We start from the raw sequence: 25,180 nt of genomic DNA, 5'->3' as shown, positions 1-25,180 counted from the left end.
AGGGGGGGGGGGGGGGTGCATCCTCTGGGATTTGTCTGGCCTGAACTAAGGTGTACTTGGCACCCAGAGAATTCAGAAAAGTCATAGTAATTGTAAGTAGAGAATAGTCATTGAGAGCACTCTGAGTCGGGCAGAAGAGGATGAGTTCTTAAACCCTTTGGACCTCGGTTTTCTCACCTGTAAAATGGTGCTATGACTCTCTTAGATTGGATTCCCCCAGAAGCTGACCTTGGGACAAGCATTCTAGCACAAGTAGTTTATTGGGAAAATGACCCCAGGAGACACTAAGAGGACTGTGGAGGCAGGGGTGAGACAGGGAAGGAGGGCAGCCCATACCACATCCGTTGTCAAGCAAATGACTATGCTGGGTGACCAGAGCGTCATCCTGTTGGGATTAAGCCCAACTGGGAACCGATGAAGACCACACAGTTCTCCCGCTCAAAGAGCAGAGAAGCTGGGGTATTGATCCACCAGCTCCATCCCTCATTGGCTGAGGTTGCTCTGGGGGTGGGGGATTCTTTCTGTGGCACTTCTGGCATGCTGGTGAGTGGGCACAGCCGGCTCGAGTAGGAGGAAGCCTTCAGCAGAATGACGCAGGGGTTGGCACATGGTGTCAGCCAGAGCATGCTGTACGTAAGGGTGGAGGTGGGGGCACTAGTCTCCGCTGCCGACCCCCTCGAGTTGTGAGGAGGCCATAAAATAACTCCTGGCACTTAGTACGTGCTCGTTTAATGGCGGCCGTTATTATTCCCGTCATCTTCTTGGCCATGGCCATCACTGTGACTACTACCTGCTCGCAGCAGATGGAGCCGCCATTGAGAGCTTATTTGTCTCCCTCGGAGGATTTTTGCCATCAGAGTGTTTTGCTTCAGCCAAACGTTTTATTTTCCCCAGGGACCATCCACTGGGAAGGGCTTGAGAATTCTAGCCAGGTGTGTTTCCCAAGCACAGGGAAGAATTTGCCTTGCGGGAGGAAATTGGGCCTGGCTAGGTTCACGGCTCTGTTTTCTCCAGCTCTGCAGAGAGAAGAAAAAAGTACCAACCCTCTGCCTTCTGTAGCCAGGCGAGCCCGTTTCCCCTCCAGCTGGCAGCCGGTGCCGTGCGTGCAGCTGTCTCCTCCTTGGGCCCCCTGCCCTCCTGTTGTGTCCCTGAAGGCCCAGGGACAGAGAAAGGCCCTCTTTGAAGCTGTAAGAGGGTGGAGTTGCTTCCTCCAATTGCCCTCCTTCCTTCCTTCCTTTGTATTTTCTGTTGCTTCCTCTTCCGCCTCCACCCCGCTCCCCAACCCCAAACACACCGTCCTATTTCCTTGTCACCCTTTCTCCTCTGGGCTCCTTGGGGAGGGGTGGCGTTTCGGTCAGGATTACTCCCACATCTACCCCTTTAGAAGCCCTGACTGGGTTTGGAGTGTGTTGAGGGGGGCTTTTCCCTCCTCGCCCTCCCTTCTGGGTCTGTTCCCTCTTGTGTTTGCTTTGATCTCCAACTGATGCCGACAAGTGGACAGGCCCACCCACTGATCCCATTCAGTATGGTTGAAAAGCAGTGTTTTCTCTCGTTCTTGGGGCTGCTCTGCCTTTGCTGCTTGTGGAAGGGAGGGATGCTGGCTGGCATGGGAGCCTCTCGAGCCCTGCAAATTGAATGAGCTGGCAGTGCCGGCTGGCTTGCTGTTAGGGAACTGATGGTTGATGCGTGGCCTTGCTGCACTGAAAGGTGGAAACAGGGCAGGGTGTGGGGTAGGGCAGCTGCTGATGAAATAGGACAGGTCCTCAAGAAAATGCAGCGGTCTCTCTCGGGAGGGATCTCTAAGGGCTGCTATCTAGAAGCTTCTCAAGTATCTGCTACTCTGGAGGAAACGCAAATGAGAAAACAGGCCAGCGGGACACTTGGCTTCGGGTTCTGAATCTGTTAGTATCTGGCACTGGGGCCTGCGATGAAACACCCAGTCCCGTGCCAGCATTTTCTGACTCCTAAACGGGCTACAATGACACTTACCCTGCTCTGTTTGGGAGCTCATAGGATCAGCTCTTCCTGCATGAAAAGAACCTCTGCAAACTTAGTGGCTCGGAGCACCCAGTGGTTTGGGCGGGGTTCAGCTAGGCGGCTCTTCAGTTTTGCCTGGACTTACTCATGCGCCTGAGGTTAGCTGCCAGGTCAACTGGGGGCTGGTGGTTCTAGGCTGGCCCAGCTGAGATAGTTTGTCTCTCTCCACTGGTCTGCCATCTTCCAAGACCTGGCCCTTCAGATGTCTGGAGTCCAAGAGAGAAAGCCAAAGCGCACATGGCCTCTTGAGCCCTTGACCTAGACCAGCAACATAGTCGCCGCTGCTCTATTCTTTTGGTCAAAGCAAGTCAGAGGCTGGCCCGGAGTCAAGGGCTGGAGAGACAGACTCTACCTCTCCGTGGGAGTGCTTGCAGAGTCACGTTGCAAAGAGGTGCGAGTACAGGGAGGGAAACAGTTTGGGTCATTTTTGCCAGCCAGCTGCTGTACCCATGAAATAACAGATTCAGAGTTGATTGGGAGACCATAAAGTGCCTCGTAATGTAAACAGATAGGCAGTGGGCGGAAACTCAGTTTAACCTCACCTCCCAGAAGGATGTATTAGTGATATCTGTCTGCATCATCCAGTCATTTTCTAGGCTCGTGTTGCGGTGTTCTGGCTGAGTAGGAACCAGAATTTGAATGACCAGGTGAGCAGAATTAGATGAGAACTCTTTTTCTGGTTGTCTGTTTGCAACCTTGGAGAAATGTAGTCCTCCTGACTCGTCCACCTTTGAGCTTGGACATACAGTACTGATAGGACTCATAAATTTAGACAGCTTGGATGGTGGTCCAGTTTCAGGGACCCTTGTCCTAGGGGATGGCGTCCAGCGTAGTACCCCAGATGTCTCACAGAGCATAACATCAGAGGGGAGGAGGGGTCCCGGATCCTGTATAATGGGTATCAGCACCTACCCTAACTCGTGGTGGCATGTGTGTTTTCTGGAAGAAAGGAGCCGTAGATGTCACCTGAAGAGGAGCTGTCGCTAAGCTCTAACGCTTTGGAGACTTAAGCCACCTTGCTGTGTGACGGTAGCGCCAAGGGCATTCCATTCATTTCTCTTCCATCATGGGAATTGCTGGCCACCAGGAGCTGGTGTCAGTAGAGATTTGGGGCTGTGAAGGATGGTGGATTTTCAGGCTCACCAGCACCAGCAATCAGAACCCAGGTTCACTGCCAAGAGCACAGCTGAGGTTACAAAATCCCAGCCTCGCCAGCACCATGGTCCCTGTGTCTCATTTATGGACACATACAAGCAGTCCTGGAGCCCAAACTGGCCTCTAACATGTCAGCCCCTTGTCATCCTCCCAAGCAATCTACTAGCGTGCCTATTTCTCTCCTGCTTTTGCCAGCCCTGAGCATGCTCAGTTAAAACAAAAAAAAATCCTGCCTGGTCTTAAGTGGACTCTCTTGATGCATGCGTGCTTAGAAGCCGAAGGGTCCAGAAGCCATTCAGACCGGGAAACCGTGTGGAAGACGGATGCTGGCAGCCCCGCTGTGGGACATTGCCAAGCCCCTGCCATCCTGCTCAAGAGGGTCCTTCACTCTGCACACGTTTTACTGCTCGGTGGGCAAGTCCTTTTCTCTTCCTGTCCGCTTACCCTGCCTGGGTACGTGGTTCTTTTCGCTCACCAGGGCCCGTGCAACCCCAGATCGGTTACTTACTCCACGCAGGGCCTTTACCAGCAGGAGGTATGCCTGTGGCCAGCCCAGATGGGTGGCACGTCCGCACCCTCACCGGCTGCCCTGCCGGGGTGTGCTTTGTTTTGTGTATGTTGGCTCTGTTTCAGTGGAGCCTACAGATGTGGTTGAGCCGGGGAGTGGGGGGAGAGGAGGTGCAAGCTAAGGGGAGTTTAAAGGAGCCAGTCATTTCTGATAGAATCCGATCTGACTGGAACTTTTGGAGGTGGGGGGCAGTGAGACAAGCCAGGCTCGGGCTGGGCCCCTCTTGGCCTGTCTTCTGGGTCTGTGTCTCCATCCCACCCAGAGATTGGGAGGCCCCGGGCTCTAGGAACCCTGCATGGCTCAGTCACAGCAGCTGCAATTTCCAGGCCACGGCGGGAGCGCCTGGCTCATTTGCCTCCTTTTCTTTGGGGCTCCTTGGGACTGGCTCAGCCCTAATGAGAGGAGACAGATCAGAGAGGGAGCCAGCTTGACAAGAGAGCTGACGTCCCCTCGCCCGCCCTGACTTTTCACCTGTCGGGTGAAAAGGATGCCAATTAAGCACCTCAGCAAAGCAGAGCCCGCGGCCTCACAGCCCATCCTCTCACTTGCCTTCCAGGGCGGTGGAGGGAGAACCAGGACCCTGGGGGCTGCAGGGCTGTGTGTGGGAGGGGTCAGTCCCTAGAAGAGGCTACCCTTGTCTGGGGTTTCCTGGCCTGTGGTCAAACCACCCAGAAAGCGCGAAGCCTTGGGACCCCTTCTAGATCACGCAGGCGGCTCCTGATCTCTGGCTCCCGCAGGCTTTGGGGGAGGGACTATAAAAGAGTTCAGAACTCCCCCGCCTCCCTCATATGCCAGCCTCCCTATTCCTGCCTCTGCTGGCTGGCTCCCATTCTTTCTGGGGTTCCCCTGGCTTTTCCACAGGGAGGCACGCAGGGCCCTGCCCCCGGCTACATCTGCCAAATGCAAATAGTTGCTAAAGTTATTTATTGTGTCCTCCTGTCTCCTTGATGTCACTGGTGTTCCCTAGGCAACCGCTGCTGGCATGCAGTCAGCTTCTAAGGGCTCTGAGCACAGGAACATGAAATGGCTCGTGCTCACTTCTCTTTTAGGGGCGTCTCGAGAGGGGTCCTCCCGCTGGGCATTTCTTATTGGAAAAGAGGGCAGTGAGAGAAACCTGATTCAACTGCCCCCAGAAGTCGAGGCAGTGGAAACTCCAGGTTCTTGGCTGAATCTCCCTGCGTGGGCGTGAGAAGGCATACAGAGAACGACCACTTAATCTCTCTGGTGCCCTCCCACCAAAACCTTCCCGTAGGCGTGATCATGGCAACAGAGAAAGAGAGGATGCTCTCTTTTCTTTCTCAAGACTCTTTTCTTTGTTTTAAAGCTATGTTTTCTTTTATAAGCATGAAACTGCTCGCAAAACATTAGGAAGCATAGGTACGCATAAAAAAGAGGGAAAAAACTCTACCCCAGTGACCCATCTTCCCATCCTGCAGCAATGATGACTGTTAACATTTTGGATAGGCATATAACTGTGTGCAAAACAAAAGCGCTTTTGTGTTTAAACAAAAGCGGGACTTGTGCGGTATCTTGCAATTGCGTGGAAAAGGCGCTATAGTATAAACCTCTTTCCTGGTCGGTCACATGCACCTCCGTTGTGTCAGATACCTGCTGCTGTGTAACAACTTAACCCCAAGCCCAGTGGTTTAACACAGTGGTTCTCAAAGTCTTTTGGTCTCAGGACCTTTTTACACGTTTGAAATCATTGAAGACCTCAAAGAGCTTTTGTTTATGTCAGCTATATCGATCAATACTTACTGTATTGGAAATTAAAACCGAGAACATTTTGAAATCAAGAATGCATAAGCTTATATCCCACTTGCTGTCAAAGCGATGACATCGTCACCCGTCATGGAACCTCTGGAAGAGTCCTCTGTATACTCACGAGAGAACGAGAGTGGAAGGACAAATAACATCTTCCTGGTGTTACAAAAAGAGTTTTGACCTTGTAGACCCTCTCATAGGACCTCAGAGACCCCCTTGAAGTACCCCTGCCCTGGACCTCACTTTAAGGACTGCTGGATTTAAAGAATAAGTACTTACTGTTGCTTACAAGTCCTCAGGTCAACTGGATGGTTCTTCAGGGCTTGACTGGGCTTGCTGATGTGTCTGCCATCAGCTGTGGCTGGCGGGTGGCCTTCCCGATCTTGGTCAGACTCCTTCTTGTGTTTGAGGGTCACCTGCTTAGAGGCTGGTCTAGGATGGCTTCAGCTGAGACAGCTAGGCTCTCCCCCCACCACGTGGTCCCTCATGCTCCAACAGGCTAGCCTGGGCACGTGCGCGTGGCGGTGGCAGGATTCTGAGAGCGAGAGGTGGAAAGAGAGCATGAAGCGGGGAGATGCAGCCACCAATCCCAGGTGAGGATTCCCACGCTCTGGAGGATGGTAAAGATCGTAACAGGTCAACTGCCAGAAGCAGGAGCCTGCAGACATGGTGCCCTGCGTCTTCTAGAGTTTAGGAGTTGCCGAGGAGGACTCAACACACAAGGAACTGGTTGGAACAATGCTTTACTCACAGACAGAAGAAACGCAGCAAGGTCAGTGTCTCCAGTGTCCCAGTGCTATGGGTCCCTTGTGATAGCCAAAGCAGGATGATGGGCTGCATGCACCCAAGACCCTGTTCCCTTCCCACCAGGTATACTGGTGGGCTGACCAGTTGCCAAAGGATGCACGTGCTTCCGTAGGTCCCATGATGGCTGCTTGCCCAACAGAGAGAGAGGGGAAGGGAGGGAGGCCGAGGATGAGAGAGAGAGGGAGAAAGAGAGAGAGGGAAGGAGAGCTGAAGGTCTCCTAAAACCTAAGCTCAGAGCAGGTGCACTGTCACTTTGTATTCTGTCGACCAGAGGGAGTTGCGTGGTGGCCAGGAGGGTACAAAACAGACCCCATCCCTTGATGAGAGTTGCTGGAGAGTCATGTTGCCAAGGGACGTATAAAGGAGAACAACTGTGGCTGTTTTTGCAATCATACTTCCTACTTGTTTAAAGGCTGCATCATCTCCTATTGAGGGGACAATGCCTATAATTTACTCCAGCCTCAATTGCTGGACATTAAGGTTGATTTTAATTTTCTCCTAATATAAACGAGGTTGGAACAAGCATCCCTCTGTATTTGTCTGACTCTTTCCTTAGGACAAATTCCTAGAAAGGGAATTGCAGCAATAAAAGTTCTGAGCATTGTTAAGGTTCTCATGCCTACCACCAAATTTCTCTCTCTTGAGTTCCCACTTGTTTACGCTTCCACCAGCAAGGGAGGTGGAGCCTCTGCCTGTTGAGAGAGTTCTTCTGCTAGGCAGTCTGTGTGGGGAAGATTACTTATTAAACATGGTTCTCTATACCTCGTGTAGACCAGACAACCAATTACTGAGGTTGTCGGTAGTTGAACTGGCTGAGCAGAGAGCTGCTCTCAGCCTTTCTCTACAGAAGTGACCACAGCTTGGAGATGATGCTGAGGAGGGTGTGGTACCCTGTTCACGGACTGCTGACTCTGACTTTACCTAAGGGCCCTGCTTTCCTTTCTAGCCCCTCATTATCTAGTCTCAATGAGTCAGTCATTAGAGATTCAAGATGCGCCTCTTCCCAAGGAAAAAAGAACGAGTTCTTCTAGGCCGTCAAGAACAGTGTAATGGGCTGTCACTCAGGCGTGGAGTCCTGAGCCCTTGGGGAAAGAAGCCCACCCTGGTTGCCAGGTGGCGAGGCTGCGCATATCAGCCAGGTAACTTCCGGGCAGAGCCCGTACACCTGAAGTTGTCTCGGGCAAACGCCACCTCCTGTCCACACTGCGCCCTCCACGCCCTCCTAGTGTTTCTCGGTCAGTAATCAAGCCACCTAGTCCACAGGCCCTGTGTGAGTTTCTGCTTTACTTCTCACCAATGTCCCACGTGCCTCCTTGACGCTATGTTTCTGCCAAACCGTGTTTCCTACGGTTTCCAGAAGAAACCGTGATGAATGCCTCCAATTTCTGGGTTTCTGCTTCTGCTATTTCCTCTGTCAGAAGTTCTGTCCCCACCCTCTGACCGTCCCATTTTTCATCCAGCCAATTCATAAGTATTCTTCAAAACTCAGCCCAAGGGAATTTGAAAGGTCCACCTTTGGGTCTGGGTTGAGGCCCCAGGCCCTGAACTGATGCGTCCGGTGACAGCAGCTCCGGCTGAGATGGGGGAACCCTGATGCTCACTGTTTTCCTCACTGTGTGGCATTTGGAAAGTCAGCTGACCTCTCTGAGCTCCAGTTTTTCTCTTCTCTAAAATGCGGTTGCTGTCTGGCTTGTATATTATTCTCGGCTGCTCTGAGGGTCAGGTGAATTCACAGAAGTCCATGCTATTTTAATTGCTACAAATGCAAAGCACTATTGTTATTAAAAAAAAAAAAGTCGTACTTTGGGTTCCCCTAAAAAAGCAGAGGATGAGATAAGAGCTTGTGTGAAGATGGTTTATTTTGACGAAGTGATTCTTGGGAAAGGGGGGGTGGGGGGCTGGGGGGGAGTCGAGCAGGGAAGACAGGTGGGCAGGAACGCCTGGAGGAGAGACCCCTGCTGTGGGGATGTGACCTCTGGGGGCAGTAGAGAGCACCTCAGCACGGTGCACTCAGGACACAACACAGGGGAGTGTTTGTTCCTGTGTTAGCTGAGGTTGCTCCTGGGGGTTGCATTTAAACGTGTGCCTGGGGCCCCGTGACAGACGCCGCAGTGAAGCCCCACAGAAAGCAGACCCCCCAGTGCAGCTAAAGCGAGGCCCTCTCGCTTCAGGTGTCCAGGTGTCTGGACAGGACAAAAAGGTGGATGGTGAGAATCTGAGACACCACGTAAAAGGTGTCCCACCCAGCCCCGAAGGCTGCCTCTGACGTCTCCGAATCCCCACTTGTAAGCATGGTGCCTGGCACAGGGCAGACAGTAAACCAATGGTAAATGAGGAATGAGGAAAATGTTCCTCTTGAACTGGTTCATGGCTGTCAGCCTCTGATCACAGGGCCCAGAGGCTCTTATCCATGGTGCTTTTGTTTTTATTTTATTTATTTATCTTTAGAGATTCTTAGTGTCTTTTACAATTTTTTTGTTTATTTATTTAAGTTTTGGCCACACCACGTGGCATGTGGGACCCTAGTTCCCTGACCAGGGATCGAACCCTCGCCCCCTGCATTTGAAGTGCGGAGTCTTAATCGCTGGACCACCAGGGAAGTCCCTCTGTGGTGCTCTTATACCTCTCTGGAGCCAGGAGGGAGAAGGTTCTCTGCTGAGTGAGTGAGGCTGATCGAGCTAACCTCGATGAGGGGCTGGCTTAGACGGAGCCTTTTCCAGTTGCATCCTCCGGGGACCTTGTGGGGAAAGTTGCAGGGAGGGGTGGGATGGCCTGTTTGTAGCAGGACACATTCCCGCTTCCTCATTCCCGAGAACCTCCTGAAACAGCAGCCATAAGCATTTGCAAAGCACAGCATTTGCCAAAATGTATTCCATGGAATTCTAGTCCCTTCTCATCTCTTGTTCATCCAGGGCACTTCCACTCTCACCTCTTTGATATTTTGAGTTCGTATCTGTCTCAACTGGGATTTGGGTGCAAGCAACAGAAACCAATTTCTCTAACTAAAGAGCAAAGGAATTTATTGGAAGTGCATGCAAACCCCAGATCTCTGGGCAAAGAAGTTTGGGAAAGAGAACTGAACAAAGTAAAATAGGGCTGTAGTATTGCAGAACTTTTCAAAATCTTCAGTGTGCCATTTGCAAGTCTCCGAGGGGGTGTACAGTTTGCAGAGCTTTCTGAATGTATTTCTTGGATTCCAACATGTGCCGACTGTAAGATGGATCAGCAGTTTAATAACAGCTCTCTAGGATTCAAAACCAAAAAGGCTAACATCACATCGGCTGTACAAATGGATATGAAGCAACCTGATTTCATAACCCTGTTTGTTTGTTTTAAGGCAACGCATACTGAGTTCTCACTATGTGCCAGGTACTATTTTAAGAGCTTTCATGTAAATTGACACACTTAATCCTACCCTTTGAGGTTGGTATGGAGCCCAGAAGGGCCTGAGAATGTGCTTCTCTTACTGCAGGGGGTGGGATTGACCGAGGGCCCCTGCTGCTGGGCTCTGAATCCACTTCCATCTTGGGCAGAGACCTCCCTTCCCATGGGCTGTTCCCAGCCAGTGACCCAGCATGTGGCGGATAAGAGGCAGGCCCCTTCCTGGGAGACGCACGATTCCTGATGGTTGACTTGGACTCAAGAACTCCTGAAAACTTTGCCAAAACTTTCTTAGAATGGCACTGCAACCTAAGACTTTTTCTTCCTTTCCTCTCTTTTCTCTTTTTTTGTGTAGGAGTTCAGTCTGCATGGAGGTTTCACAGCATTTCCAGCCGCCTCTGGCTTCTCCCCACACTCTCTCACAGCTGTTTCCCTCATACACATCTCATCTTGGCATCTGCTTCTTGCAGAACCTCACCTAACACAGTTGGATCTCTTACTTCATTCCCAGTTCATGGATGGGAAAGCTGAGGCTCAAGCAACTTGCCCGAGGTCACACAGCTAGGAAGGGACAGAGCTGATAATCAAACCCAGTTTGTCAGACTTCCAAGTGTATGCTCGTAACTACTTTATTACTCAACCTCTCATTTCATATTAATAAGTGAAAAAATAAGAACGTGCATCGGAGGCATCTAGGAAATGAGGTATTGGATCACAGGACTCATTTGTTGTCGAGGATCTTGTAGGACGAGGATTCAGGGAGCTGTGCCCTGGGGCAGGCTGGCACAGCGCTTTGCAATGCATGTCTGTCATTGGGGACCAGCTCTCCTCAACATACAGGAAGAACAGAGGTGAGGACCAAGCCTGCTGCCCTGAAGGAGCCTTCCGCGACTGTCCTGCGTGGCTGTTGACTGTGGCCTTGGAGAAGTGTAGGAAAGACGCTGTCACGCACTTGATCTCTACACGGGTCCTTAGCTTAATTGTGCTGTCCACTTGTCTCTCAGATTCTAGAGAGCCCACCACGATGCGGTGGTAGGAAGGCCGTTGCCCTGGGGGAAAGGGGGCCTGAGCTTCCGACCATCACTAAGCAGTACCAGGACCCTGGCAAGTCAGTGAACTTCTCTTCCCTTGCTTTCCTCATTTGTACCAAAAGGATGGGATGAGATGGAGGGTTCTGAAATAGAGCTCTTTCAGGCCCCAGTGGCCCTTTGGAGAAAACAAAGAAGTCACCGTGAGCAGGTGGGGGAGGGAGGCGCCCTTGCCCACCCTCCTCCATTTCAACGGAGAATCTCCACTTTTATCCCCTTTAAATATTGGAATTTGGCGAGCACCGGTAAGCATTATTGACTGCAAGCATCAGAAAACTGACTCTCCTAGCCGAAGAGAAAGAAAATGTATTAAAAGGAGGGACAGTTATTTAAAGATTCAATAAGAGGCCGGAGGACCAGGCTTGGGGTCAGGGGAAGGATACTGAGAGAGGTCTGAAAGGCTGCCTCGGTGGGTTTACCACTATCATGAAGCCCACCTCCCAACCAGTGCCCCTGCCTTAGATTTCTTGTTCAAGATCAACTCCAGGAAGAAGGCATTCAGTTGACTGAGCTTGCCCCTGGGACAGGAAGGAAAGACGTGGCCTCTTGGAATTCCAAAGTGGGCAGGGGTCACTTAAGAGTCTTTCCAACCAAGACCTCACAAATTGGCACAAGGCATTTTCCAAGAGGTAAGCCAAGCTCTTTAAGAAGGACCAAACACCAAAGGCCCACTATGTGCATGGGATTTTGTTTGCAGAAGAGCTCCACTGTTAACCCGTTTGAAAGGCATTGGCTAAGAGCCCTTCCTGCGTGACAGAGACCTTCATTCCATCCAGCTGTCTGGGTTCCGGCTGGGGGAGGAGGGAGCAGAAACTGTCTTGTTTTTGGCCAGAGAACTGCCACACGTGCCACTGAAAGCCCCACTGCCCCTGACAGCTGGTGGGGAGAGGGCAGGAGAGCAGCTGTCTTGGCTTGGGTTCCTCCAAGAAAGAAGAGCTAGAGACTGAAGGTTTGCACGCAGGTAGTTTAATTTGGGGCTTGAGCCCAGGGAGTGGGGGACAGGGAATGAGGGAAAGCAAGGCAGCCACCACTGTGGACCATGGGCTGCTGAGGACCCCCTGAGGAGTCATTTAGAAATAGCGCCCGGAACTGTCTAGCTGAAGGACAGAAGACGGAAGTAGGCATTGCCCGGCTGCTGCCTGTCACTGGTCAGGGCTGCCCCCCGGCGCGCTGGCGTGCTTGCGCTTCCAGGTCTGCTGATCAGCTGAATGGCTGAGCGGGTTCCCGCACAAAGAGGCAGCTGGGAATCCCCGAGGCGGAAAGTGGAGAAGTGAGGTCAGGTGCGGTCAGGTCCACCTGGGCCCAGGTGATTGCTGCAGCATCAGCTGGAGGCACGGGTGGCCGGGAAGGACTCAGGGAGGATGCGGGGCGGGGCACCAGAGGGCTCCCATACCAAACTCCTTGGCACTTGTCCAAGCCTCATCCCTCGGAGGCCGATGTGCACACAAAGTACCTGATGTCACGGTAGCTCGGGGCCAACCCGGTGGGCTTTGCCCGTTGCCAGGTAGGGGCTCCGGCCCATGAGAAAGGGGCCGCGCCTTTGACTAGCTGAGCAGAGCGTATCGCACTGTTTGGCGACAGATGTTTCACTGGGGACCTCACACTGCTTTCCCAGCATCTTTACATTCTTCAAAAGGCAGCACTTTTGCAGAATGTACTCACATGACGAAATCTGCATCCCGCTCACCCTGCAAGCCAACTCTGCCCCGACGGTGAGGGTGAATGCTCTCCAGCTGGGGCCCGCCGTCCTCAGAGACAGTGAAGGGTTTCGCGCCGGCCGTCCAGGCCACCAAAGGCTCGCGCAGGCAGGCGTCCTTGGCTTTGGCTCAGGCTGCAAAAGGGGAGAAGGCTGAGCTTGGAACCCAGTTTAGACCCCAGCCAAACGGTCCAAAGCTCTCAGGAGAGGAGGCTCCCCGGAGCTTTGTTGCTTGAACTCTGCGGTGTTTGGAGACTCCAAATGGCCTCGCTGGAGGCCTAAGATATTTTTATGGACTTTTATGTTTAAAGTCCGCTGGCCTCTGGCTCTCCTCCGAGTAGAGACAAGAGGTCAGCCTCTCTCTTCCTGCACGACCGCTCTGGCTCTGGCCGAAGCCCGGCACTCTCACCCTGGGTGGAAGAGATTGCTATTAGTACAATTCTATTTTCAGTGACCTTCATTAATAATCATTCCACTTAGCAACATTTAACAGGTCCCAGGCACTGTGCTAGGAGCTTAATGTCCCTTCTCTCACTTCCCCCCTATTTAACTCCCCAGGCGTCCTTTAGATATTCATTGTCCCTTCCTTGGGGACAAGTGCCTCGACTCTCCTGGGCTCCGCACCCCTCCATCAGAGGCTCTAATTGCACCGCAAACCTTCTCCTTGAGGCACTTATCGCAGCTGACATTTTGCTTTTCTTTGTGTCACTTTTTGATAAATGTTGGTCACCCACACTGGAAAGAGACCTCAACGCTACTGCTCACCGCCATACCCCACCCCAAGCACAGTGCCTGGCACATGGTGGACGCTCAATAGGACACTTACTGAATGAAGAATGATTGAGTAGCCTTGCCAGAGCCCTGCAATGTGGGTTTTACAGTGAGGCTCAGAGAGGTTAAACGCTGGCTCTGGGTCACACAGCTAGTGAAGGTAGAGGAAGGATTCAAACATGGGTCCATCTGGCTTCAACACCAGACCTTCACCATCGCGCCCTGCTGCCTTCCAGCGTCCAAGTGCATCTTCTCTCTTCCCCTGCCATGTCCCGCCTCTGAAGGGCGGGGGCTGGGGGTTCCTGTCCCCTCTCTCTGGCCTTCTTGTTTTACCTTCTGGTCCCTCTCACCTAGGGGCCTGGCAGTCAGCCCTGTGACCCCTCCAGCTGTGAATCCTGCCCTTTGCAAATGCCTTCCATACCGCTCAGCGGTCTTTTGGCTGCAGCGCTGGTGCCCATCTGCTGAGATGGCGTGGTGCCCGCTCGCAAGATGGCACGCTATTTTTACCCCACTTAGGTGCCAAGCCAGCCAGATGTTTTTCAGCAGCACAGGGAAGCTGAGCATCGCTGGGGTGTGGAGGGAAGCTTTCAAATGTCAGCTGCTGGGGGGTGCTCTGGGACATGGCAGAGCAAAGGCTCTGCCTTGCGGGTGGACGCTCCCAAGAAGTTTCCAGTTCCTGGTACTTGTCTGGGGCCCCAGCAGCACACGCCGCCTTGGTTGCTGGTTATGGACACGTGCTGGGGCTGTGATGGGTCTCCTCCAGGAAGGAAATGCCCTGGGTCAGCGTTCCCAGGAAGGCACGGTCTTCCTCCTCGGGCTGGGGCCCAGGTTAGTGATGCCTGGATGGCTTCCCTTCCATGGCTGAACTGGCTGCCTGGAAAATTCCAGGTTTGGCTTGCTGCCCAAGGAACTGGCCAGATCAGGCTGTGTCCAGGCGGTTAGCATCAGCTTTCCCTCAGAACAGATGGATCCAGCAGTGTGGCGATTTAAGCCCTGCTCTTTTCTTCCTGTGAGCGGGCGGCCCTCAGTTGAGGCATAGCCCCCAAATATCAGCCAATTAGAGACGTGTGTGTGTGTGTGTGTGTGTGTGTGTGTGTGTGTGTGTGTGTGTGTGAGAGAGAGAGACACCTGACCCCACCGGCCCCGCTCCCTGTTCTCCGAGCTGCTCCACTGCTCGCGCGTGTCACCTTGAGCAAGTCCCAACCTCCCTGAGCCTCAGTTACCTCATCTGTGGCACCTACGAGGCCCCTCCCCCAGCTCTGGGAGCCAGAGGCGCCAACCGGCTGTAGTGAATCACAGTGTTCCCCATGCTTTGCTGACCTTTTCCCAGGACCAGCCATGCTTGGAGCTGTAGCCGAAGAGCAAACGGTTCTTCAGCCGAGGGGCGTGCAAGTCTCACCCTCAAGTGTGAATCCCATTTTCTCACCCTTGGGGGACATTTGCAAACCTTCAAAGCATCTACGAGAGGCTGACTCCCAGTCCAGGGAGACCCCATGCCCCACGAAGGGCTTAGTTGTGGCGACTAAGCTGAGAAAAGCAGGCTTCAGGAGGGGTCCTCTCGGCCTGATGGAACACGCTGGCCTGGCGGTCCTGAGCCTGGCCTGAGAGACGGCTGTCACGCTGGGCCGCAAGGCGGGGGCTGCTCGCGCTTGCATGTGCGTGCGCGCCGCCTGCGGAGCTTGTTAAAATACCGATTCTGATTGGTCAGTGTGGAGTAGCCCCAGGAGTCTGTGGGGTAGGCAGAGTAATGGTCCCTCAAAGACGTTCACATCCGAATCCCAGGAGCCTGTGCGGGTGACGTGGCAGAGGAGAATTAAGGTTGTGGGCGGAATTAAGGCTGCTCATCGGCCTGGCGACAGCAGAGTACGCTGGATGATCCAGGCGGGGCCCCAGTGAAATCACAGGGGCCTTTAAATGTGAAGGGGGCGGGGCAGAAGCGGAGGTGAGAGTGAGGCAACGTCAGAAGGAATCAACCTGCTGTTTCAGGCCTTGAAAACAGAGGCACGGAGGCACGGCCCAAGGAACGCGGGTGGCTTCCAGAAGGTGCGGAGTGTAAGGGGATGGCTTCTTCCCAGAAGCCGCAGAAGGAATACCACCCCCCAGCGGCTGGATTTTCACCCAGTGAGACCTGCTTCAGACTCCTGACCTCCAGAAGGTAATAATAGCTTTGTGTTGTTTTGAGCTACTTAGCTTGTGGTGATTTGTTACAGCAGCAAGAGGAAACCAATGCAGTTGGCATTTCTGACAGACTCCCGGGTTATGTTGATATTTGAGGCTTAGAGCTGGGCTGGGTGAGGACTCGGAAGTGGGAGAGAGCTGTTCAGTGGCTGTTCCTGGAAGCTTCTCATAACCTGGTTTTGCCTCTGTGCCCTTGTTCCTCCCTCGGCAGAGATTATTTGAGGTCCCTTGGGTGTCTCGGGATATGTCCCAAGTCGGGGTTTCCTGGCTTGTGGGCTACAGCCCCCTGAGAGAGAGCTGGGGGAGTTCCTGTAAAGCCCCCGTACTCTTGTGGCTGCTGTCTGGTACCCAGATACGTGATGTGACATGCAAATTACATTTCTCAAATATTATGCAGCTGCCATGAATAGGACAGTAGTGGAGGGCGGTGATTTCGAAAAGAGGCCTGGCCCTCTGGCTAAAATCTGAACTCTATCAGGACCCAGGTGTCCCTACTGATCTGGCCGCTCCCTCCTCCTCCAAGCCCACCTTTGCTCATTTCTCCCCATCACACATTAAGTAAGTAAGCTCCAGCCCCGTTGGCTTCTTTCTCGCCCTTGAACGTGGGTCTTTGTTGCTTCCGTATCCGAGGGGCTTCCTCTTTATTCTCCCTGCTTGTGTTGAAAGGCGCCTTCTTGGGGGGCCCTTCCCTCACGCCCCGAGCAAGCTCACCTCTTACCTTCTTATGGATTTGGTGCGTTTCCTTTTAGTGGGGATTACAGTTTGCAGCTGCGTATTTATTGGAAGCGTTGGCTTGTTTATCACCTGCCTTTCCGTCTGCCTTGAGTTCAGCAAGGGCGGGGCCGGGGGAGTTTGGGTTTGCCTGTGCTCAGTGCTCTCACATGTTATGTGCTTAGTACATATTTGACTAGGGAAGGAAGAAATAAATGAATGGATGTATCTCTAAGCCCCCATGAGGAGAATTCTGGAGTGTGTCCACTTCCTCAGTGCTCTGAAGCTACAACTCAGGGGTTGCCACAGTCTCCTGGAGCACTGTTCCCCGAGCCCCTCCTGTGAAGCAGGAGCCACATGGCCATCTCCGTCTCCCCTCCACGTCCCCATGGTTTGTCTCTGGCACGAGGAGAATGAGCTTTGCTGCTCTCCTCTGTATGATTGGTTGTCTCCTAATGGGAAAAATAAGCTGCAGCCTTGGTGCCTGGCATCCTTTCTTCCATTTTAATCTCAAGTCAGTAGGGCTTTTGTATGGCATGAAGCTGAATACTAGTATTTACTTTTGTTTTATCCGAGAACTAGCGTGGTTTGTGTGAGTCCTGGCAGCTGCTGGAAATATTCTGCTTCTGGTCTTGCATCTTATCCTGGCGGGGGCACCATGGACTGAGAACACAGGAGCTGACTTCCATGGTAATGGGCAGGGCAGTAGGCTAGACTGCAAGGAACAGCTCTCCTTGCACAGAGTGGTATGAGGGGGACAAGTGCCCCGAGCTGCCAGGGAGCAGTTGTCTCTGGAGAAGTTTGGGGCAGAGATGACCATGTCATCTGAGGCTGATGTGAGCACTGTAGGGTCTGGAGGCGGGTGATGGGCAAGATCCAGCCACAGGGACCCGGATGACGGCTGGCTTGGGGGTTACTCTTTATCATCCACATTTCCCACAATGAGTGGAAATTGCTGAAAATCTCAAATCCGTATAGATGAGGACACCAAAACTCAGGGAGGTTAGGTAACTCATTCAAGGTCATACATTCAGACCATGAATTCAAGTCTATTTGACTCTAGATCTTTTGTACTCCTACTGCCTACTGCTTTCTCCTGTGCACTTGAAAACTTCCTACTATGTCCTGCAGGTGTTTGCATGTATATGTCAGTTCCTTAAGAGGGATGCTTCGTTCTGGCTTGGGGATCTGGAGGCACTTCCTGGGGGAGGCGCAGTGTTTGGATGTATGTGCAGAAGGGTGAGTGGTACACGTTTGAGCATTACCTTCTCAGCGTCCATTCATTCCTCCTGCTTCCAGCAATAATGCCTGATTTGAGGAGGAGTGGGGAGGCAGGGAGAATCTACTCATCACCAGTTCTCAATTTGTAGTGTTGGTAGAGTCTAAGCTTAGCTCCAGGAGTGGAATATAGGGCCTGAGCCTAAGCCAATCAGTGCATCCTATCCTTCTGGCCACAGGTCAAGGATGGTCACATGTCCTAAGCAGGTTGAATCAGAGTAGAGCTAAAAAAAAAAATTTTTTTAACATCTTTATTGGGGTATAATTGCTTTAGAATGGTCTGTTAGTTTCTGCTCTATAACAAAGTGAATCAGTTATACATATACATATATTCCCATATCTCTTCCCTCTTGCGTCTCCCTCCCTCCCACCCTCCCTATCCCACCCCTCCAGGCGGTCACAAAGCACCGAGCTGATATCCCTGTGCCATGCGGCTGCTTCCCACTAGCTATCTACCTTACGTTTGTTAGTGTATATATGTCCATGCCTCTCTCTCGCCCTGTCACAGCTCACCCTTCCCCCTCCCCATATCCTCAAGTCCGTTCTCTAGTAGGTCTGTGTCTTTATTCCTGTCTTACCCCTAGGTTCTTCATGACATTTTTTTTTTTCTTAAATTCCACATATATGTGTTAGCATACGGTATTTGTCTCTCTCTTTCTGACTTACTTCACTCTGTATGACAGACTCTAGGTCTATCCACCTCATTACAAATAGCTCAATTTCGTTTCTTTTTATGGCTAAGTAATATTCCATTGTATATATGTGCCACATCTTCTTTATCCATTCATCTGATGATGGGCACTTAGGTTTCAAAAAGAGTCATGTACCAAAATGTTCATTGCAGCTCTATTTACAATAGCCCAGAGATGGAGACAACCTAAGAGCTAAAAATTTTTGAGGGAGCTATCAGAAAAGGTTTTGGCTCTATCTAGCTGGATTTGAACCTCAGTGGAGTTGAGGTTGATACCATGGTAACCATATTGTCACCATGAGGGGAGAGTCTGGAGTGAAAGGCTCCACTGGAAGATGGCTAGAAATTGAGTCCCAAAGTATGGTTTGATCCTTGATCCAGCTGTACCTGAAGCTAAACCTACCTTTAAACTTTCCAGCTCTATGAACCAATAATTTCCCTTTTTGTTTGTTTAGGCCTGAGTCACTTTTCCCTGTCACTTGTAATGGTGACAGCCCTAGCTGATACAGGTAAGGGGGGGGGGTGTGGGTAGCCAAGTGGTGCCAGCTGGAGAGAGAAATACAGAGAGAAACATGTTGTCAGCTTGAAAGTATGGGAATGAGGACGTCTCTGTATCTCAGTAAGTTCATGATATGTATCCTGTTGGAAAAATGCATAGAATATACTGTGTTAGAGCTCCCCTACCCTGCCCAAGAAGAGGATGAAAACATTGAAACTGCTTGCCCAGAACATTAGTGTCCTGGAGTGTTAATAGGTGTCTCACTAGGGAAGGGATTGTGTGGGCCAACGAATTTGAGAAACACGAGAGCAAGTAAAGAGAGAAAGAATTCACTACCAGACCTCTTGAAGCCTTTAAAATGCTAACATGCATTGTGAGCTCCAAGGAGAAGAGAGAGGGTGTGTGTGTTTCCAGAGCTTATTTTTCTTGAAGCATCGCTTGGGACCAGTGTTGCAAAGAATGTTTTGGAAAACATTGGCTTAGAGAGCAGTTTCTGTGCAGGCTTTAGGGGAGCCTCTTTCCAGCATGAAAAAGCTCTGTGAGGCCATGAGTGCTCATCTAGATGTGCTTAGGGCTGGGGCTATATATAGGCAGGAAAGGGCACTTGATTCAAGGGCCCCAGAAATGCTTTCTATATTTAAGTTGCCCACTGACCAGCCAGCAGCAGGATTGAAATTCCTATGAGTAGGGGCAAAATTTGAGCTTGGAGGAAATCTTCAAGAAATTCCTCTTGAACTACAAATGCAGAACTGCTTGGGCGCCATCTCTAGTTTGCATTCATTCATTTATTTATTCAACGCTTATTTACTGAAGACCTACCACGTGCCAGGTACTGTTCAAGGTGCTAGCGATCAATCAGTCAATCAGACAGAAATCCTTGCCTCTGTGGAGCTTAAATTCTAGCAGATGGAGGCAGACAGTCAGGTGAATATATACGTAGATAGCATGTTATGAGCTTAAAGGGGAAGAGCAAGGAGCTTAGCGCAGCTGGATGGGGTGAGCCAGGGAGAGGGGGGTGATGCTGGGGGAGGTGACTGTAGAGCCCTGGAGTACCTTGGCTTTCACCTTGACTGGAATGAGCATCTACTAGCAGGTATGAGCAGAGGTGGCACGTGATCTTTCACTTGTAAAGGACGGCTCTGGCTGCTTTGTTGAAACTCAAGTGCAGGGGCCAAGGGTGAAAGCTGGGCGACCGGGCTGAGGCTTTGCATTTCGCCTGGGAGAGATGCTGGTGGAGTGGTCCAGTGCTGTAAACAAGTGGAGGCGGGGAGGAGTCGCTGGATGCCTTTTGTAGATGAAGCCAACAGAAGGTCCTGGAAGTTAGGAGGTGGCGAGTGAGAAAGAGAGTTGAGTCAAGGCTCGCTTTTGGTCCATGGAACTGGAAGTTGGAGGTTGTTATTAATGGAGATGGCTAGGCCTGCACTGTGTCTAGAAAAAAATGAAGCCAATGTTTAAAAATTGGGAGTTTTTTTTGTTTTTTTTTTAAATCCACATTTCCAGCCACTCTTGAAAAATGAAAAGATCCGGCAAAATCGGGCCCACCTTCTACCTGGCTTCCATTGGTTCAAGCTGGCTGGCTGCTCTTCCCTTAGATGGGCAGACACACTCTAGTTTCCTCATTTAGGTCACCTGCCTGGCCCCTTAGGGATTTCAGTAGGAGACTCTAGGGATGGACAGTCAGTAGCACAGTGGTCCTTAAACTCGGGTGCACGTAAGAATCACGCAGAGGGCTTGTTAAGGTAGCTCTCTGGACCCACCTGCAGAGCGTGGGATATGGGAAGTCTGGGGTGGGGCCTGAGAACCCTTCTAATGACCCAGGTGATGGTCATGTTGCTGGTTCAGGGACCACTCTTTGAGAAGCACGTTCTCCCCATAACATCCTTTCTCACATGCTTGTGGACAAGGTTGTCAAATGTTCTGGGAGTGGCCTGTAAGACAGATGCATTTTGACAGGGCTGGGAGGGTGGTGGCAGCTCTGGTGGGGGCAGTCTGATCAGCCAGGAGGTCCTTTGAGGACTGGGAACCCCTCAGGGTTTGTCAGGGCTGTGGACGGCACATTTGGCTTGCTTCTTTGTTTTTGGCAAAAGCTGACTCTCCTGGGTCGAGGTCACCAGCAGTTGGGACGGGGTGTCTGAGGCCCAGAGGGGAACGAGTGAGGCCCCAGCAGGAGACGGTGTCTTCTGGAGAATCCAAAGGAACGGTGAACTCCCTGCAGCCTGCCCACATTGCTTGCACAGGCTTTCTCCTTATTTAGTTCAATTAAGGTCCGAGTTCATTATGCAGCCCCCATGCCCGCTCTTCTATGGGGACAAGCAGAAATCACATTTGCATCTGCTCCTCCAGCCTTGAGAGCTCAGGGAAGAGGACAGGGGCTGCTACAGTACTGGCCTCCCATTTACCCCCAAGCACATGAGGCTGGAGAAGGTTCTGGAGTCTCTTCAAGCTGTTCAAGGTGAAGGCTGGGAATCCGGCCTGCATTGGAGGGGCAGCGGTGTCAGAGCAGGATAAGCAACGTGTTCTTTTTTTCCCTGACAAAGAAAATATCTCTTTGTACATCTGGTTTGTGTTTTTCTTTAGGCTTCTGCCAGAAACAATTGTGAAAACAGAATGCAGTCCAGGACCAGAAGAATCTGTCCGTTCCTCTGGAATTCTCCAGCTGTCTGGTTGGGCCTCATAATAAGATTTGAGGAATTCCTTAATGTGAAGTCATCAAGCTTTAAAAATACTGCAGGCAGTCTTTGGTTTGCCAGTGGTTTCTCACCTTCAAATGTTGGCCTCAGGCCCTCTGTCCCCCTAGAATGGTCTCCCCACTCCCCCCTGTCATAATCCAACCCGTTCATTTATATGTCCAGTATTTATCACACTTCTTTTCTGTGTTGGGCAGTGATAGGTCTCGGTCAGAGTGAGCAGAACGCATAGTTGTCACCATCTTGAAATTGAGCATCTGTGGAAGGACGGGTCGATTGAAGTAGAATGATTAGCGGTGGCGTCTATAAAGCGGTCCTTCTCTAGCACCTGTAAAGGACCTGTCACTTTCCATTTGTTGTTCATCACTGACCAGTACATGGTCCTCCTGTGTGTGCATGATTGGTGTGTAGTTTGTACCATGTGGCTTGGGCAACGCTTGAGCCCATCCAAAGCCTGTTTAATGAGTTGAGTCTACTGGTCGCTTGCTTGACTGTCACAGCCATGTCAAACTGCAGAAGTTTTCAAACACTCACATTCTATAGGTTCATATGGACACGTTAACAGTCTGCTCATGGCCCGGTGCTGGACTCTGTTAAGGACAAGGCAGGGTGTTAAGAGAGAGAGTAACAGGGGCCTTATTCATTCTGGGAAACCAGCAAAGGAAGTGAGACCTGAAAGTTGAGTAGAGACAGCCAAGCGGGGGAGTGGAGGGATCATTGTTTCTGGGAAAGGAACAGCATGTGTCGAAGCCCAGAGGAGGGAGAGAGTTTAGCTTGCTGAGGAATGGAAAGACTCTGTGTGTGTGTGTGTGTGTGTGGGTGTGTGTGTGTGTGTGTGTGGGTGTGTGTGTGTGTGTGTGTGGGTGTGTGTGTGTGTGTGTGTGTGTGTGTGTGTGTGTGTGTGTGTGTGTGTGTGTGGTGTGTTAAGAACTGTGTGTTGTTCAGAAATGGAACGTGGAGTGACAGAAGGGGCAAGGTGGGGCAGTGATCTGCTCCCATGTTCATTTTAAGAAGGTCCCTCTGGTTGTGACTGGAGCATTCTTCATAGGTCAGGGTTTCGGGGTGAGGGATGGCACGAGTGGAAGAGGGAAGAGGTGCTGACTGCTGTTAGGATTTGGCCGTTTATTAATTTGCTAAGCCTGCTGTACCACAGAGTGGACAAAAATTTATTCTATTGTTCTGGGGGCTAAAAATCCAAAATCAAGGTGTCTACAGGGCTGATTCCTTCTGAGGGCTGTGAGGAAGAGTCTTTGCCGTACCTCTCACCTGGCTTCTGGTGGTTCGCTGGTGATCTTTGATGGTCGTTGGCTGCACCACCCTGATCTCTGTCTTCATCTTTGCACAGTGTTCCTCCTGTGAGCATCTGTCTCTATGTCCAGATATCCCCTATTTAAGGATATGTTATACATGGCATGGGTCATACTGGATTAGGACCCACCCTAGTGACCTCATCCTAACTTGATCATCTGCAAAGACCCTACTTCCAAATAAGGTCTCATTCACAGATATTGGGGTTTAGGCCTTCAACATCTTTGTGGGGGCACAATTTAACCCAGAACCCAGAGAGAGTGGCTGTTTATATCAGGGAGATGGTAGGAGCCATGGAGCAAGTGGAATGGATCTAGGTGATATTTTAAAGTTGAACTCAAAGGACTGGGTGACTGATTGGGAGTATGGAGTGAAGGAGACACAAGGGCTTAGAGCTGTGCTTCTCATCTTCTAACATGAAATCACTTGCGGAACTTGCTCCCATGTAGATTCTGATTCCGGAAGTCCAGGCAGGACTGGAGATTCTGCATGTTTTATGAGCTCCCAGGTGCTGCAAGTGCCGCTGGTCCGTGAATCTGAGGGGTGAGGGCTTACAGCTTCACCCCCTAACCCCGCAGTCCCTAACCACCTGCGACCACTGGGCGCTTCAATAAGCACTGAGGTGTGCTGGAGGTGTAAAGACATAGTGTGAAGAAAAGCTGGTAAAACATCAAATTAGTAAATTTTTATCATTATTATTGTTATTTTAAAAATTTTTATTGGAGTATAGCTGATTTACGTTGTTGTATCTGTTTCTACTATACAGCAAAGTGAATCAGCTACACATATACATCCATTGTTTCTTAGATTCCCCATGTAGCTTATTACAGAGTATTGAGTAGAGTTCCTCGTGCTATGCAGTAGGTCCTTATTAGTTACCTGTTTTATGTATAGTAGTGTGTATGTCATTCCCAATCTGTCCCTCCCCACCCTGCCTCCCCCCTGGTAACAAGTTTGTTCTCCACATCTGTGACTCCATTTCTGTGCTGCAAATAAGTTCATTTGTACCATTCCACAAATAAGTGATATCATATGATATTTGTCTTTCTCTGTTTGACTTACTTCACTCAGTATGACAATCTCTAGGTCCATCCATGTCGCTGCAAATGGCATTATTTTGTTCTTTTTTATGGCTGAGTAATATTCCATTGTATATATGTACCACATCTTCTTTATCCATTCCTCCGTTGATGGACATTTAGGTTGCTTCCATGTCCACTATTGCACATAGTGCTGCAGTGAACACTGGGGTACATGTATCTTTTTGAATTACGGTTTTCTCTATTTATATGCCCAGGAGTGGGATTGCTGCATCATGTGGTAGCTCTATTTTTAGTTTTTTAAGGAACCTCCATACTGTTCTCCATAGTGGCTATACCACTATACATTCCCCCAACAGTGTAGGAAGGTTCCCTTTTCTCCACACCCTCTCCAGCATTTATTGTTTGTCGATTTTCTGATGATGGCCATTCTGACCAGTGTGAGGTGTTACCTCATTGTAGTTTTGATGTGCATTTCTCTGATAATCAGTGATGTTGAGCATCGTTTCATGTGCTTTTTGGCCATCCATAATTCAGTAGTTTGAATTATGTAGAAGTCAGATAAGATATACGATTAAAATTAATTCAGTTTGTTCTTTTTTACCCTTTTCTGTGTGGCTGGTAAAAAAATTTAAAGTTTAAAAAAGTTAGAGGGCTTCCCTGGTGGCACAGTGGTTGCGAGTCCACCTGCTGATGCAGGGGACACGGGTTCGTGCCCCGGTCCGGGAGGATCCCACATGCCGCGGAGCGGCTGGGCCCGTGAGCCATGGCCGCTGAGCCTGCGCGTCCGGAGCCTGTGCTCCGCAACGGGAGAGGCCGCAACAGTGAGAGGCCCGCGTACCGCAAAAAAAAAAAAAAAAAAAAGTTAGAGGAGTGGCTCACATTACAGGCGTCCCTTGGAGATACTGCAGGTTTGGTGCCAGACCACCACAATCCAGCGAATATCACAGTACAGTGAGTCTCGTGAATATGTTGGTTTCCCAGTGCATTTAACAGTTATGTTTACACTATACTGTAGTCTGTTAAGTGTGCAAAAGCATTATGTCTAAGAAACCAATGTATATACCTTAATTAAAAAATACTTCATTGCTAAAATATGCTGATCATCCTCTGACAATGCAGGGTTGTCATAAACCTTCCATTAGTAAAAAAAACACCGTATTTCTGAAGCGCGATAGAGCAAAACACCATAAGACAAGGTGTGCCCTGTGTATTTCACAATACGTGTCTTTTGGCCAGCACTGGTTTACAGCGTTGGTCCTTGTGGTCATGGCTCAAATAATTCCTCCTTCCCGAAGCTTCCTGACGGCTTCAGCTGAAGGAGATGTTTCCAGTAGGCACTGTTTAAAAGGAGGGGAACTAGGGGAAAGTGAAATAAAGCCCTCCCCGTAAATGTTCCCTGTTTATGGGATCATTAGCACACTTGCCTTCTGTGGAGCTCTGTCAGGCCCTCAGAGGCCCAAGGGTCTCAGCCAAATCCCAGGAAGGGGGCCAAGATGGAGCAATGAAGAGCTCTTTCCC

Source organism: Lipotes vexillifer, unplaced genomic scaffold (assembly GCF_000442215.2).
Source record: "Lipotes vexillifer unplaced genomic scaffold, Lipotes_vexillifer_v1.1 scaffold1008, whole genome shotgun sequence".
Lineage (NCBI taxonomy): Eukaryota > Metazoa > Chordata > Mammalia > Artiodactyla > Lipotidae > Lipotes > Lipotes vexillifer.
Note: the sequence above shows the minus strand (reverse complement) of the source record.